The following is a 17,625-nucleotide window of genomic DNA, read 5'->3' as shown; positions in this document are numbered from 1 at the left end:
ATAGATAGATAGATAGATAGATAGATAGATAGATAGATAGATAGATAGATAGATAGATAAAATTGAATAAAATACTAAATAGGATTACACTGTTTCTCTTGGTCACGCTCATGATATGAGAGTGAAACAGTAAAAATAATTCTTTACGATGATTTCTGAAGGCTTCAGTTTTCCCAAGTTGTATCTGTTGCTACTTGACAGAAACTGACATGAACAACAAACTTATTTGTTTATTTGGTGCTAAAGATCAAACCCAGAACTTCACCCATGTTAAACACATGTTCTACCACAGCTGCACCCAGGGCTGGTGCGGAAAATTATTTAACAGCAATGTATTAATTTATTTCAAATAATAGAAAAAACCATTCCATAGTGACATAAACAATATTTTTATGAGACTTTAATTACACTTTCCAAAACCAAAATAGATTTCTGCAAATATTTTTAAAAGTCCAACTTGGGAATAGACAGCTAGATTTCATATTTACTGAGACAGAGACAGAGAGATCCTGACAGAGACAGAGGCAGACACAGACAGACAGACAGACATATACTACTGTACCTCTAGGAACCGGTGTTTAGAGTGACCCTGACCAGAGGAAGAAGCACATTTGGACTTGAGAGACAGCACTTGCTGCACAAGGATGAAGGCCTGAGTTTGGATCTCAGCATCCATGTGAAAATCTAGGTGTTGCTATACAATTGCCTGTAACCCCAGTGCTACAGGGAGCAGAGGCAGGAGGATTTCTGGAGCTCTCCAGCTGCCAGCTTAGTTCCAGGTTCATTGAGAGACCCTGTCCCACGGGAAAAAGACAGAGTAATCAACCTCCTCTGGCCTCAGCATGCTTACTCCACACATACACACCTCCCACACAAGCGTAACTTAGGTCTAGCTTGTCTTTAAGCCTGTCCAATCATGAGACCTTTCACCTTCTTCAGCCTGTTAGTCCCCAGTAACCACATCCCCCCCCACCCCTCAAGCTGTGTTTCAAATGGCTACACCCAGGATAGTCAGATACTTGCCACTGACTCTTGCTCTGTGTTTTGATCGTGGGCACAGGCTTTGATCAACACAACAGATATCTAAGCTCCTCATTTTTCTGTTCGGTGCCTTCTCATAGCAGGCACCCTACCAGGCATGGCCAATCTGCAGACCTTGGGCTGCATGTAGCCTCACAAAGCCAAGGATATCTATAAATGGGTCCCAACACTCACTCACACACACACACACACACACACACACACACACACACACACACTTACTTAAAACAGCATCAGATTCTTTTTTTTTTTTTTTTTTGTACCTTGATTGCTCCATTCTTGAGAGAGAACTTTGTAGATGGCCATCTCAAAAAAATGGACATGGCTGCTCAAGTCTAAGATGAGTTGAACGTTATAGCTCTGGTTGTCAGGGAAAACTCTACTTCCTAAAAATTGTTAGCTAGAGACACAGACCATCACCCGATTCTCCTTCCTGAGAGCTGGACATGGAGGGAGACCAGAAATCCCACTCATAATAGGTGGACTTGCGTGATCAGAGACTGACAGTGCACTGCTCCGAGGGAACCAGCTTGCGGTAGACCGTGATTTCTGAGCCTAAGATGTGGATGTGGCTGATAAAGGAACATAAGATTCAGGTCCAGAAAGATGTCTCGGTTGAAAGTGCTTGTTCTTGCAGAGGACCTGGGTTTTAGTTCCCAGCACCCACATGGCGGCTCATGACCTACTGTAACTCCAGTGCTGGGGGATCTGATGCCTTCTTCTGGCCTCTGAGAGAAAAAGGCAAGGACCATGATACACATTGTATGTGCTGGCAAAATGTTCTCTCTCACACACACACATTAATATATATATATAATTTTTAAAGGACATAAGTTTAAAAACAAGTTTTATATTAAATTTATTTTTATAGAAAGGAGCCACACATAGCCCAGCATACTTGTGATGGTGAGGGGACAATTTGCAGAAATCTTGTTCTCTCCTTCCACCATGTGTGTGTCCCAGGAATCTAACTTAGGTTATCAGGTTGGCAGAAAGTGCTTTCCTTGCTGAGCCCTCTCACCAGCTCCAAGGACGAAAGATTTGTATAATATTGAAAACAAGAGCCTTAGACTTCAGACAGCAAATCACCAAATTGAACAAACACCTTCAGGAATACAATGCGGATTGTTAATTTTTCATCAAACCACCTCTGTCTCCAGCATCGAGAGACATCAGTGTGGCCTGTCTCTCATACTAAGACAAAAATCCCACACAAGGGAACAGTAACCCCCTTCCATCCATACTGGATGTTGGGGTTGCTGCAACTGCCAAGGGTGCCATTGATTCTGGGGTCAAATCTGCCATTCTTTGTGGAAGCCCACTCAGAGACAGGAAGTGACTCATCCTTCAATGATTACATGCCTGTAAGAAAGCAGCAGTGGGATCAAACCTAACAATGAGTCCTGGACCATCCACACCAGGAGAACTGTATACTCCAGGACATCATGGGTCCAGACCCCTAGAGATCCAATAGCTGGCTCTGAAATATTAGACCCCTGACTTATTGGAAATAATGTCAAACAAAGCTTTTAACGTCTCCTTTAAACCACAGATTAAACCCTTCTGTTCCTACCCCAGGTACCTGAATCAGCTTTCTTCCCTCTCAGCATCCTCTTTTCCTTGACAGTGGCCCCCCTTTCTTACCCCCAATGTACGTCCTTCACCCCAGGAAAGAAAAGAAACAAACCTGGTGGCTGGTTTCTTGCTGTTGACGTAATTCTACTTATTTCTCATCTGCTATTGCCAAACTCCCACGAGTGATACATACCTTGTATATTTCTACTCAGTCTCCTCTCCATTGACTCCTGTAAACCCTTGCAGGCTGGCTGCCATCCCAGCGCTCTGCAGAAACCAATGATGTGCTCGTCAAATGACTTTCACTTGGTTGAAATTCTTGCTGTCCATGCCCAAGCTTTTGTAATCATGAGAGAGCCATTGTAATAACACAGAGACACTCTTTTACTTAAAAATAGGTCAGGTATTTGAAAGCTGTTGATAGCTCGGGAGCTGAAAACAGGGTCTCTGGAGCCAGACCAGCCCAAGCCTTGGACCAGTGCAAGTCCCAGGGCACTGGCTTATTCCCAGAGGCAAGCCGTACTCAGCTCCCACATCTACAAAGCAGAAGCATAACAGCACGTACCTCGTTACACTTGGTGAAGCCCCTGCAATAGTCCTGTAGTTGTCTCGTGTATAGCTCAATGTTCTCACATATGCCCCCTTTGCACTGTCTGGTAAGAGTCATAATGGGAGCCATGTCTTGGAGGCTGGCAAGTGCCAGCTCATTTCTAACTGCTTGCCATAGCTGGGTCACTGCCACCAACCAATGCCTCTGCTCACAGGCACATGCAGCATCCTGCATTTTCTCACTTTCAACAAAAAAAGAAAAAAAAACACACCTGACCTCCACTTTCGTTATGAGAGTGCATCTCTTTTAACTAGCACGTTGTTCTCACTGCCTGTGTGTAGGAAATAACAGGAACGGTAGTGTTTGTGACACCTTGAAGCTAACTGCGGGCACAACCAATAGGCTGATAATAAGGGACAACCAGATGGCCCAAACTAAGGACATTTACCCTAATGACTTGCCATCATCTTTGAATGTGCTCTTACTGAAAGCAGGATTTTGCACTTCAGTGTAAGACCGCATAACCTGGGAGGTGACCAGAAACAGTTCTGTAGGTCTGTGGAGTGTCATGCAGGGCTCCCCCAGAGTTGCAAAGGGCTTTCCCAGCATCATTAGCACAAGGTCTCCAGAAAAACCATGGGTGACTATTGCTATGGTCTCAGACAAAGTGAGGGTAAAATGGAATCCAGCCAGGCCACAGTAAGCCAGGCTTCTAAAACAAGTGCTCCTGCCCTCATCTCATTTGATCTGGTTCTGTGACCCTTGCAGCACAACATGATCCTGGTTTTCTGGTCACCTCCCACAGTGAGTGGGAATCAGAAATGGTAGGGAGTGGCCCTTCATTGTTCCAGTAGCCACCACCACATTTAACCCTGAATCCTCCAGGTTTTACCTCACTCACTCTTTTTTGTTTGTTTTTGTTTTTTGAGAAAAGGTTTCTCTAACATCCCTGGCTGTCCTGGAACTCACTTTGTGGACCAGACTGATCTTGAACTCACAGAGATACACTTATCTCTGCCCACCAAGTGCTGATTCATCACCATCTTTTTTGTTTGTTGTTTGTTTGTTTTTGTTTTTGTTTTTTCCTATTCTGGAACCAACACTGTAGACCAGGCTGGCCTTGAACTAAAAAAACTGGGATTAAAGGCCTCAGCCACCATCACCCAGATCACTTCACTCTCAGATCACTTCACTCATTCTTATCACTCCAACAACTCCTACGGGTTGCTTGGTACCAAAACAGTACACACTCATGAAATACATAAACAAAGCAGCTTTCTAAAGATGATATGAGTAAATAAATATTGATAAATTCATTCTCAACACATGACATTATATATTCTAATGAAATCTTTACAATGATAGGCCTTTGTTTTACTTAATTTTAATTTTTAGAGTTAGGGTCCCATGTAGCCCACACTGGCCTTGAGGTTACTGTGTGGTGAATGATAGCCTTGGACAGCAGACTATCTTTCTTCTACTTTCCATATAGGCATACACCACAGCACCTGGTTTTATGCAGGGCTAGGAATCAAGCCCAGGACCTCTTGCAAGCTAAATTAAATAAACACTGAGCTACAACCCTGGACTCATTCTCTCTCTCTCTTTTCAAGACAGGGTTTTTCTGTGTAGCCTTGGCTGCCCTGGACTTGCTTTGTAGACCAGGCTGGCTTTGAACTCACAGAGATCCACCTGCCTCTGACTCCCTGAATGCTGGGATTGCAGGCATGCACCATCTGGCTCCATTGTTTTCTTGAGACAACGGCGAACTATGTAGCCATGGCTGGCCTGAAACTCACAGAGATCTGCCTTCCTCTGCCCTTACTGGGATTAAAGGTATATGCCACCACGTTTGGCCCTGAGTTCCAATTTTATTTATTTATTTTTCCAAGACAGGGTTTCTCTGTGTAGCAGCCCTGGCTGTCCAGGAATTTGCTTTGGAGACCAGGCTGGAGAAGACTACACTGCCTGGAACTCACAGGGGTCCACCTGCCTCTGCCCCCACTCACCCCCACCAAGTGCTGGGATTAAAGGTGTGTGCCACCATGCCCAGTGAGTTCCCGCTTTTAGTGTTTTTATTAAACGGTCAGTGGAGAGAACCAAATACTTTGCAGAGCAAACATGATTGTCTGGTTACCTTCTGTCAGTGATATTTTCTGCTAACTCTTTCAACACTTTTATGATTATATGTAGAAAATACTCAGAAAAGTAAATAATCAAAAATTAATACTATCCCTAATCCCATCGCCTTGCACCATTAACATGAAATGAAAGAAAATGCCATTCTAGAATACACAGTCAACTCTGTGATACTGAAATGCACTCATTTCTTCAGGAGATATTTACTAAATGCCTACTGTACACAGACCTGGATATGAATAGAAAAATAAAGCAAACAAAACAAAACAAAACAAAACAGGATAGGATTAACTAGAATCCCAGTCTATGGGATTAACTAGAATCCCAGTCTATGGGATTAACTAGAATCCCAGTCTAAAGCTGGAGACATGGCTCAGCTGTGAAGACCACAGGCTGCTCTTCCCAGAGAACACTCCTTTGATTCCCAGCACCCACATGGTGGCTTACAAATGTCTGTAACTCCATTTTTAGGGGGTCTAATGCCCTCTTCTGGCCTCCAGAGTCTCCAAGCATGCAATGATGCACAGATATACATGCAGATATACATGATTTTTTTTTTAATTAAAAAGAATCTCAGTCTCTATTCAAGTGGGGAAGACAGGCTAGAAAATAATTGAGAGGAGTGTTGGAAGGAATTTGGTATTATGGAAAACAGAAACATAGACTGGGATTGGGGACTCGGAGTGTGAGGAGAGGGAATTTATTGTTGTTTTAATTACGTGATCCTAGCATGCTTCATTGAAAAGGCAGCATTGCATGAAGATGGGGGGGGGGGAGGTGAGAATCCAGGGGAAGACTATTACAGGAGGAAAATATAGCAAGTGCCAGGTGCCTGGGGTGGTAAAGCTCTTGCTGGGTCACAGAAATTCAGAAAGGCAGCGAGGGGTTGAAAAGGACATGAGGACAAGAGCAAATGAGGCTGGAGACAGAAAGGCCCCTGGGTCCTAGGAGGATGGAGGATCATGGAGGCGGCTGTGGCTGGGGTTGCAGGAGGGCTTTGACCTGGTAAGGAAAGGGATAGGGACAGGAGATGAGGGAGTCCCAGAGAGGCTACTGCAATATCTGACAAGGATGCTTGTGGCTTGAAGCAGCTCAGTAGAGGCAGAGTCGTGAACAGCCTGTTTCCAGGCCTTTTTCTTCAAGGAAGAACATGCCTTCCCTATGTTCCGGTTTGGATAAGGAGAGAAAAAGAAGTTGCCCAGGCATTTGCTGAAGACAGCTGGCAATAAGAAGCCGTTATCACTCAGGTAGGGAAGATGGAATGTGGTAGAGCTAAGAAACGATTGGAAGAGGTGTTCCGTTTCTTTGCCTGTACGTTCTGGCATGCCAATGCTGACAGATTAACATGAACGTCTGAAGTTCAAGTGTGAGAGTTAATGACCTTTCTCCCTCACAAAAGTAAGCCAATTAGGTGCTTTCACTTCCCAATTTCTTAATACTTATTAATTTTGACGCAGAACTTCCCTCCCTGAAGGCCTGTTTGTCTGTTTTCCACCTCCTAACCGCTTAGTGAGTTCTTTGAAAGCTGTGACTCATCTTTGTATAGTAAAAAAGCAAAGAACATTATTTTAAAAATTAACTGCTCTCAGCCAGTGTCTGCAATGTGTGCCCATGGCGGGGTGGTTTTATCGCAGCAGTGGGAGGCCTGGGAAGACAGGATGCCCTTTCCTTTGGAAAAGCAGGGTGAGAAAGCTTTGGGTACAAAGGTTTTTCGGGTTCAAATGGTAAAGAGGCACAGAAATAAAGGGAGGGAAATGGTCAGCACAACACAACACAATGGCAAAGCGTTCTATCTTTTCTCTTTCAGCTTGAGTCACAGGCATACTGAAAGGGTCCCCAAGTCACAAAAGAGATGAAAAGAAGCTGTTTTCTCAAGGTAGGGGCTGCCCGTGGGCGTCAACAGCACAGAGGGCAGCCAGGTCTGAGGCACAGATGCTGAAGACGCTTTTGTGCCACCTCAAGCTGCAGCTCTGATGCCTTGCAAGTATTAAGCTACTTAGTCTCGACAACAGCACAACTGACAAGCATTATCCATTGCTTCCATTTTACGGAGGATTGCTCCATGGCACAGGGAGGCTGCGTTGCTGGCTTAGCATCTCAAAGCTCAGAGAAGCCGGTCTTGCGCTATTACCCACAAGTGTCTGTGTTGACTCTTAAGATGGCGACTGCTATCTGGGAAGTAGAACTGAGAGATATTTTAATTCACACTTTTACTCAGGAGACAGCGTGCTGGAGACCCAGACACATGTGATGGAGAGAGGGCAGCTGCAGCGTTCAGAGTCTCGGAGACGGTGCTGCCCCTCTTCTTTGCTGGATCCTCTGTGGGGCTTTTCCTGATTACTAAAGAAGAGTATGAGCTCAGAAACCTGGAAGCTACTGGGACACTCGGTCAAATCTGGACACTTCATTTGGATTAAGGTGTTTTGTTGTGGTTGTTCGTTTTAGAAGAGCTTTTGTTGCTGTTTTGTTTTTCAAGACAGGGTTTCTCTGTGTAGCCCCGGCTGTCCTGGATTTGCTTTGTGGACCAGGCTGGCCTGGAACTCACAGAGCTCTGCCTGTGTCTGCCTCCCTGAGTGCTGGGATTACAGGTGTGCACCCCTGCGCCTGGCTTACAAATGTTAGGGCGCGAGGCCTGATAAAGAGCTCAGCAGTTATGAGCACTTGCTGCTCTTTCAGAGGACCCGAGTTCAGTTCCCAGAACCCACACTGGGTGGCTCACAACAGTCTATCCTTCTAGCTTCAGGGAGTCCAACATCTCCTCGGCTCCACACACATGTGGCGCACACACACACACACACACACACACCCCACACACGCATAAACACACAGAAACACACACAGTCTTCTTTAAAAGTTAGAAAGCAGTGAGATGAAGCTGCTTAGCCTAGCCACTGAGCAGGCCCAGAGGAAATCACTCAGACATGTTTCACTGCCCCCAGCGCCTCACCTCACCCCCACACCCATAGAAGGCAGACACGCTCGTTATTCCTGCTTCGGAAAAAGCTGGTACCTCGGGGTTCCGGAGAAAGAACACTCAGCTTGCCTTCCCTGCCATGAACAATTGAGCAGAAGGAAGCAGGACATTCAGGCCTGGACTTCCCCACAGGAAACTCCAGCCTCCTGCTTCCCTTCTCCACGGCCCTGGTGGAGTTCCAGGTGAGCTACTGCTTGCTGGATAAGCAGACTCCAAGGAGGCCCAGCGAGCGCAGATGGACTTAAAAACATTTTAAATTTAAAAAATACACTTTAATTTTTTTTTTTTTTTATTACTTTGTGTGTGTGAGTGTTTTGCCTACATTTTTGTCTATGTACTTTGGGTGTGCCTGGTGCCTGAAGAGGGCATCAGAACCCACCACATGGGTTCTGGACTCGAACTGGTCGTCTGGAAGAACAACCAGTGCTCTTAACCACTGAGCCATCTTTCCAGCCCCAACCTGTTATGGTTAGAATAGCAATTTTTAAAGAAAGATTTACTTTATGCACATGAGTGCTCTGTCTTCATGCACACCAGAAGAGGGAATCAGATTCCACTACAGATGGTTGTGAGCCACCATCATGTGGTTGGTGGGAATTGAACTCAGGACCATTATGGAAGAGCAGTCAGTTCTCTTTAACCACTGAGCCATCTCTCCAGCCCAGAATAGCAATTGTTAAAATCCCAATTCATCGCTGAAGGGTCATAGTACCCTGAGTGGGCTCTGTGTGAAGCTGGGAGGAATTGGAAAGTATTGGTTCTTAACACACCTGAACCACACTTCAGTGCTTTCCTGAACCCCTCCCACCAGATAGCAGGGACAACAATTCTGCCTTATTTGGGTGCTGTTCTATTAACAGCTTTAATGCATTTGACCAGGGTCTTAGTGTGTAGCCCAGGATGGCCTTCAGCTTTCAGTTCTCTTGCCGTAGCCTTCCACATACTGGGATTAAGAGTGTGTATCACTTCTTGATTAATTTTAATTTTTTTCAATTTATTTACCTTTATTTTATGTGCATTGGTATTTTGCCTGCATGTATGTCTGTGTGAGGGTGTCAGTCAATGGACAAGGCAGGTAGAAGTGTCTGGAAGTTCAAAGAGAAGACATGTAGGTGGACAGAAGAGGTGTGATCTGAGCTGGCTGGAGAAGGGAGAAAGTTTAGATCTGCAGACAGGTGGGGCAGAGAACTCCAGTCTGTGTATTTTATGTAGCCTACAAAGTATGAGATTTATGCTTCAGACACACCCTAGAGAGCACTGTGCAGCTCCTGAACTATCAGAAGCAAGAGCCTTATGAAGAGCTGAGTTTAGAGAAAGCCATGTCATCAAGTCATCTGCTTGGTGTATCCAAGCCCACGAAAGTGTGGGGAGGATAAAGACAGAAACGAGCCCAACACAGGCAAAGGGGAAAGGAAAAAAGGAATATAACAGCTATAACCACATAAGAGCTGTTGGCGTATAGAGAGCCTGCTTCTGGGTTGCCTAGTAACCTATGAGGTCATCATGTGTTGCCCACCAAGTGTGTGGCAGACGCGGTTCAGCTGCACATGCACAAGCTATAAAAGGACCAACTTGCCAGTTTGACTTGCTCTTACTCTCCTCTCTTGCTCTCTCCACCTCTCTTTCTTTCCTCAGGGGGGGCCCACCATGTCTCTCTCTTTCCTTTTCTTCTGTATCTTGCCACCTCCATCCAATAACTCTCTTTCACACAATATCTGTTGTGTGCATGGCATCATTTTAAAATAACTACTAACAAGAGCCATGCCAGCAAGTGTCAGCATTGACAAAGCACTTACTTATTGTGGCAAGTACCATGAGAAGAGCTGGACACGAATCGACTCTTATGATTCTCATGATAACCTGAAGTAAGAGATGTTCATTCTTTGAGCATTTTTTGTTGTTCTTGTGCTTAGGATCCAACCTAGCTCTTTCGGGATGCTAAGTAGAACCTCTGCTATTGAGCTTCATCTCCAGCCAATATTAATATTATCATCATCATCACATCCTCTTCTTCTCATCACTACAGTATTATGAGAGAAGAAGGTAAGGATGGAGGGATTCATAAACTTTCTGAAACATTTCAAATTCAGGTCAGTGCACCACAAAGCTAAGACTCTCAGCCATGATGGGATTTTTCCCCCTCAACTCCTCAGCCCTGCAGAGAGCATCTCCTTCTACAATATTTTAGAAAAAAGGATATGCATGACCTCATCCTTCCTGTCATTGCTTGGTGGCTGCTTAATAAGACTGATGGATGGCAGGCCTTGAGATGTAAACTAGAGCTGGGATGTACCTCCTTTCTGTTCTATAGCGCTTGGGGGTAGGAGAGCAGCCACCCTCGCCTCTCCAGGCTAAGCGAGCGCCACTCCTCCTGTCAAGACTTCCCTTCACCTTCAGAGTCTCTGTCTGAAGAAATCATCTAGTGTGTCCATGTCTGCCTCCCACCCCAGGAACCTCAAACAAAAGAGAGCCCTAGATGTGGCTTGATAGGAGGCAGCAAGCCAGTGGGGATGCCCCTCACTAGTCATCCGAAAGTCACTCATGCTTTTGTTACTGTACTGCTGTGATAAAATGCCATGACCAAAAGAAGAAAGAGTTTATTCTGGCTTACAGTTCTAGGGGGGATAGGAGGGAAAGGAGCAGGAAGCATGGCAGCAAGCAACATGGCCAGAGCAGGAAGCTGAAAGCTCACGCATCCAATCACAAGCACAAAACAGAGAGATCGAACTGGTCACAGGGCAAGATTATAAACTTACAAAGACAATCCCCAGTGAAAACCTTCCTCCCACTGAGACCTCCCCAAACAATGCTACCAATTGAGGACCAAGTTTTCAGATACTACAGCCAACGGGAGATATTTGTCATGCAACCCATCACAATTATCATCTTCTAAAACAGAGTTAGGATTTTTAGCAGTGGCTAGCTTCCCTGGAGTCTGTGGTTAAGAAAACCTTTAACACTTTTCCATTCCACTGGCAAAGGAATTTCTCCACATCTGGGAGCCCCAAATGCTCAATTACATCATGTTAGGAATTCAAAGAGTTTCCAAAAGCAATATATATGTTCCGTTACACATCAAAGAGAACAGGAATGCAAAAAGAGTCAATAATCATCCTATCACTTTCCCTTTTCCCCATGGAGTAAGTACTATGAACAACCTGAAGCCTTTCCTAAACACACAGACAACACAACAGGTCTTCCAAAGCTCTGCGAAATGCAAGCGAACCACAGCCTGCCAGCTAAATCTGACCCACTGACTGCTTTTATCAATAAAGCTTTATTGGAAAACAGCCACATCTATTCTCCTGTATATTGGCAATAGCTGTCTTTCTAACAGAGGTACAGAAATGAATTATTATGACAGAGACCATGTGTCACATGAAGCCTAAAATAGCCATTTGCAGAAAGTGCTTGTTTCTTCCTGACCTGGGCCCTTACTTGCCCAACTCAGGTTTTTAACTAAGAAAATATCATGGACACCCTTTAGGTCACTAAGTGTAAGTCTAACTTTCTTCTTTGTCCTTCCCCTCCCTCCCTTTCTCCTCTCTTTCTTTTCCCTCTTTTTGTTTTGTTTGAGAGCTAGTTTGCTGTACATGTAACCCACGTGGGTATTAAACCTTGTTATCCCCTGCCTCAGCCATCCAAGTTCTGTAATTACAGGCATGCAACACCATGTTCAGCTTGGATCTCATCTCCTTTTAAATGCTAGCCATTTTTCAGGCAGAAATGGTAACCATGGCCAAGCCTCAAGATCCTCAGGGACCCACATGGTGGCCCGAGAGAACCAGCTCCTGCAAGATGTCCTCTAACCTTTACACAGACACTATACATGCAGGCACACAAACGGACAAGTAAAAGTAAAATGATGTTCAAATCACCCACCCGTCATTTCACAACGTAAGAGAAACATCACCATCAGGCCTTGGCTCCTGTGGATGATGCTGTGATAAACATCTACCTAGGGGAAGCTGGATATGCTAAGGAATCCAAGGGGCTCTCGAGAGAAACAGCCTCGTGGCAAACATGCAACTCCTACTGTAAAAGTATTGAAACAGCAGGCTGGCCTCGAACTCACAGAGATCTGCCTGCCTCTGCCTGCCATGGCGCATGACTGAGCATGGCATTCTTTTACCTGACCCATTCATGTCTTCCAAGAAACCCTGCAAACATTCCAGTGCCAACCGGGGAAGCATACCACCATATCCAGGCAGCGTTTTCTGCCGCTGACAGGATAAGAGGTCTCTTGGAACAGACCTGAAGGAGTTATGAAATTTTCTCAGATATTTATTCAGAGTCCTGAAGCCGTAGCTCCTCCCCCTGGAGGTAGTATGGCTGCTTTTCCCTAGGAATGCTGGACAAACTCCGATGTTCACAGGTGTCCTAGAAAGGCCACACCAGTGGTGAACCATCTCTGGGTTATCAATCAGGCTCGAGGCCCATCAAGATGCCTCTCCTTCCCAACCTTCCCAGGGCTCCTGTCGGAAGACTCAGCACATTGCTCTGTGATTCATTAACACTTCCCTCCTGCTGTCACTGACCTTGGGTCTGTCATTCCAAAGGTCTTCCGCTGGCTGGCAGTCACGTGCTCCCTTCTTCCTCCTGCCATCCTGTTTGGGAAGATTAACTCATTTCTGAGCTGTCTGCCCACCTTTCACTGGACATGGGCCCATCAACCCTTCTTCCGGTTGCTTTCCTAGCCCCCTGTGCAAGCCCACAGGGGAAAGACCCTTTTATCTCCAGCACTTTGCCATCTGGAACAGCCTTCCGGAACATTCCTGAAAGTCATAAATCTCTTCAAACTGAGTTTTCCTTTCTGGCTCCTGCCTGTAAACTTGACTACTGTGTTGTTGCTAAATTTTAACAAAGCAAACTTGATTTACAAAAAAAAAAAAAATGCTACAAAGAGGTTTCAACAGGAAAGGAGGATCTCCCTTGGTGTTCGTGCTGCCCCCTACTGGACAGAAAAAAGTAAACCGGCAGGCCTGCCTGCTCTTGGTCAAAATGCTCGTTGTTTTTTGTTTTTTTTTTTTTTAATATAGGTAGACTTCAAATATCAGCCTTGAGGCTAGAGAGATGGCTCAACGGTTAAGAGTCTTGGACATGGGTCAGTGCCCGGCACCCACCCACATGGCAGCTCACAACTGTCGGGATCCATGGCACCAGGCATGCACATATCGGCACGTGCAAACAAAATACCCATTATATAAATTAAAAAAAAAAAAAAAAAAACTGAAAAAGCAAAAGCAAGCAAACGAAACAAAACAAAAAGGAAGAACCAATTGAGGACCATGCATGGACTGAACCTAGGCACTCCACACACGTAGCCGAGTACTCATGTGTGTTCTCTATTAAAGGGAACAAGGTCTGCTTCTGACATGGACTCTGTTACCTGCTTTTTTGATCACTCCCCCTGGCTGGGCTGCTCTGCCCGGCCTCAGTGGAAGAGGATGTGCTCAGTCCTTCTACTTGATGCACCATGGTGGGTTGTGGGGGGCGGGGTGGGGGGAGCAGTTCCCCATTCTGAGGAGTAGAGGAGAGGGGATATGGGAAAGAGAGAGGACTGGGAGGAGAGGTGGGAGGGGGCTAAGAGCAGGATGTGAAATGAATTTTTAAAAAAATGAAAAAAGGAAACTAAAAAAAAAAAAAAACTCAGTCTTGGAAAGTAACACTCACTTTTGTTATTTATAAAGGCGAAGCACACTTCGGTCCATTTCAGGTCTCCCGAAGTCCATTAAACTGTTCTTGCCCTTTGATCCAGTAATTTCCTCCCCAGAAATCTGCCCTGATGAAATAAGAAGAAAAGTAAACAAGAGATCACTCTCGGAGACGACTGTATTGTTATTATTCATGGTAGCCAAGAACCAGAAGGAAGTGAAATATCCAGCGACAGGTGGTTCGGGAGAGCTGCAGGCCAGGCTAGAGGATCCTTAAAAGCAATGCTTTGATATTGAACAGTATGAAGGGGTACTTCTATCATGGTCAGTGAACAAGACCTAGCACACAACTGTACAATCTCATCTAATTATGTACGTGAATAAGTCTGGAAGTGGTATGGCAAAGCCGCCTATGGTTCCTTTAAATGATAACATTAAGTTTATTTATTTATTTGTTTGTTTATCTATATATCTATGGATTTTGCAAGACAGGGTTTCTCTGTATAAGCCTTGGCTGTCCTGAACTCACTTTGTATACCAGGCTGGCCTCGAACTCAAGTGATCTGACTGCCTCTGCCTCTCTGGGTGCTGGCATTAAAAGCATTAAGCTATTTTATGCAGTCATATGTTTTCAAATTTCCCTACAAACAGGAAACTTGTTTGGCATGGTGGAAAACAATGCCTTAGAACCAAACAACTAAGGTTTCCATCTTCTTTATGTGATCCTGGATGAGTGACTCAAGCTGTGCAGACAGATCTGCTCCCTCAGCATTACTTGACAACCATAACAGGATCATGTCTCTGTGAGGACCGCAGACTTCACCCAGGAGCACTGCTCTTGGGCTCTTTTTGATAAGCAATAGATGTCACCCTAAAACTGGGTAGAGTAGCAAGCCGTTTCCCCTCAGCCTAAAACCAAGTCTCCATCCACTCTTCCACGAAATGCAAATTAGCAGAAGTTTTGTGGTTTCTACAAGTTGTCTTGCACGCTTCAGGAAGTCCTTGCCCTCTGCTCTTTTAGCTGCTAAAGCAGCCACTTTGCATGTTCATTCAGGTCTCCAAGCTATTGAAACCACACTTCAAAGGCAGGTTTGTGGGCACCGCTTAGAGCAGTGAAGAAGTTATCCAAAGAGCCACAAAAGTGACCGACACTTATTATATCTATTTCACACTGGGTGAAGTCAACAACAGAAGGATATTTTAGCTAGTCTGTGATCTTGAATACATTCACTAACACGCTATGAATCCCACCAGTGAAAACCCATTTCTGACATTTAGTTTGCTTGCTGGCAAAGCACTCCATGTCTCTCAAGGGTTAAGGTATCTGAAGCATTTAAAGTGACCTATTTGCAGTGAGATTCTTTTTCTGATAGAACATTGCCTGAATGCTGGTTAGCACGGAAGCTGCCCATGGGGTCCAACTTCAAATAAGAATAGCTATACAAATATCTTACAGTATGTGCTTACGTGCTTCAGGGAGATTACAGACCTGCATAGCAAGAAAGACAGCCCCCCGCACTGCAAGCATGCAAAAACTATGTGGCATGAACTCTGATGCGAAAATTCTAAATATTTGAATTTTATGTTTCTGGTATGTACTCCCGTAAAGATTTTTGAGCTATTTTTGTGCCTTTTTTCTTCTCATTGTTTCCTTCTTTCTCTCTCTTTCTTCTTTGCTCCTCATCTTCTATCTTTTGCATTTCTCCCTCTCTTCCTTTTTTATTTTCTCTTCTTTCCTGTTGAAGCAGCTAGAAGTGGTGTTCTGACTTATCTGATTAATTCTGAGCCAGACTACAGAGCTGATCATTGCCTGGCCTAGGAAGAATTGTGTGTGTGTGTGTGTGTGTGTGTGTGTGTGTGTGTGTATCTTTGCCTTTCGATATATTAGCTCTTTAACTTCTCAGTCTCAGTTCTGAGCTTTAAAAATCCTTTTTGTGGCTGAGATGGCTCCGTGGGTGAAGGTGCATGCCACAAAGCCCGACAACCTAGGCCCACGTGGTTGAAGAAGAGAATCAACCCTTACAGATTGATCATTGACCTCCATACGTGATGAAATCCACCATTCCTCCCCACAATAAAAACATAAATGTAAAAAAAGAGATAACCCTTTCACAAAACTGTGCCCTCCATTAAAACAACATTGTTCTTGTTTTCAGCTCTGTAATGCACTTCCTGTAATCCATTCATCTGCTCTGAAGGCTTTTCCATGGGTGTGCCGTGCGCATCACCTGGCTGGTATTTAAAGCACCTGCCAGCTATTAAATAGAGAAGACGGGGCTGGCGGCTGGGGTGGGAACGACGTTGCCAAGTCACTGATCCTGGAGGAAGAGTTTTATGGATTGTTTTTTTCTGTTCCATACTGAAGGGTGGCCTTGTTTAATCGGGGAGCTACAGTGGGTCTCCAGGCAGAAGCCTAGTGGAAAAGAGTGGGTGCTGACCCCAGGGGCTCACAGGGCTGGGGGAACCATCCCACTGTCCTGTCCCCTCCAGATCTGTTCCTTGCGAATTCCACACAGAGGCCCACTTTGGTATTCTGAGAGTTCTCCATTTAGGGAGGTTTTATCAGAGAAATCAAAGCTGGAAGTATTTGGCTCAGATAACAGGATTAATTGGCATTCTTCACATTCTGCAGAGAAACATCGATCAAGGCAGGGGGCGGGAGACTATCCAGAGTGAAGCAGTACTGCACACTTCAACAAGCCCAAGGTTCTATTCATTGTATCACATATTATTATTAGTAGTAGTAGTATTACGGGTTTTTTTTAGATATGTTTTCTCTGTGTAGCCCCAGCTGTCTAGGAACTCTGTAGACTAGGCTGGCCTTAAACTTAGAGATCCGCCTACCTCTGCCTTCTGAGTGCTGGAATTAAAAGTGTGTGCCACCGTGCCTGGCTTCATTGGAGATTTTAAAATGCTGTTTCTTAGCCGGCCATGGCAGTGCACTCAGGGAGGCAGAGGTAAGCAGATTTCTGTGAGTTCAAGGCTAGCCTGATCTACAAAGCTGGTACAAAGTCCAGGACAGCCAAGGCTACACAGAAAAACCGTGTCTAGAAAGAAGAAGAGGAAGAAGAAGAAGAAGAAGAAGAAGAAGAAGAAGAAGAAGAAGAAGACAAGTTGTTCTTTAAATTGGAACCTTTGCTTCTCCAGAAATAGAATGATATAATGATATTCCAACCATCTTCTCACAGGACAGGGCTTTCCCTTTCAACTTCCTCGATCCAATTCAGTTCTGTTTCCTGGTCTGTATTTTCAGATGGAAGTGACTTACACAGGAGAATGGCATCGGTGGCAAGAGCAGGAGCTGGTGCTTATGGGGAGCACTTCGGAGAGGAGGGAGTGACCCTGGGCTCATAGCTCTACTTACTTGTAGTCATTCGGTCACATCTGACTTCGAAGCTTGGGGAGGTTTTAATGACTGCTCCTTCTGACCACATGTCCCAGTTGGGTCCAGAGAGCCCTAGATTCAGCCCATTAAAGACCACTCTCAAGCACTGTGGTAGAATTTTCAAACCACCCTAACCATCCCTTGTCACATGAGCAGCACTATGCACAGGGAAGTGGAAATGTTCAATGAGCGTGAGGGGTGTGGTACCATGCCACACACCCGCAGTAGCCATAACTCCTTCTGCCTCGGAACTATGGAGGCTTCCAAGTCCGACTCTCCCTTGAGCACCAGGATATAAAAATGGCTC

The 17,625-nt window shown here is 45.0% G+C and overlaps 1 protein-coding gene across 4 annotated transcripts in view; it reads right to left on the bottom strand.

Annotated features, from left to right (window-relative positions):
• Prr5l (proline rich 5 like) overlaps positions 1-17,625 on the bottom strand; it is a 166,623-nt gene that overhangs the window by 90,339 nt on the left and 58,659 nt on the right. Inside the window, exon 1 of one of the 4 annotated variants that reach the window (XM_055599836.1) lies at positions 12,818-12,876. The exons of the other annotated variants lie outside the window; for them this stretch is intronic. The gene's annotated coding sequence lies outside the window, so the exon portion shown is untranslated. Of the gene's footprint in view, positions 1-12,817; positions 12,877-17,625 lie in introns of those variants that run through there. 4 annotated transcript variants of the gene reach the window in all.

The sequence above is a fragment of the Psammomys obesus genome, unplaced genomic scaffold, assembly GCF_907164565.1.
Source record: "Psammomys obesus unplaced genomic scaffold, mPsaObe1.curated_primary_1811, whole genome shotgun sequence".
In the NCBI taxonomy this organism is placed as follows: Eukaryota; Metazoa; Chordata; class Mammalia; order Rodentia; family Muridae; genus Psammomys; species Psammomys obesus.
This window is presented reverse-complemented; position numbering and strand designations above follow the sequence as displayed.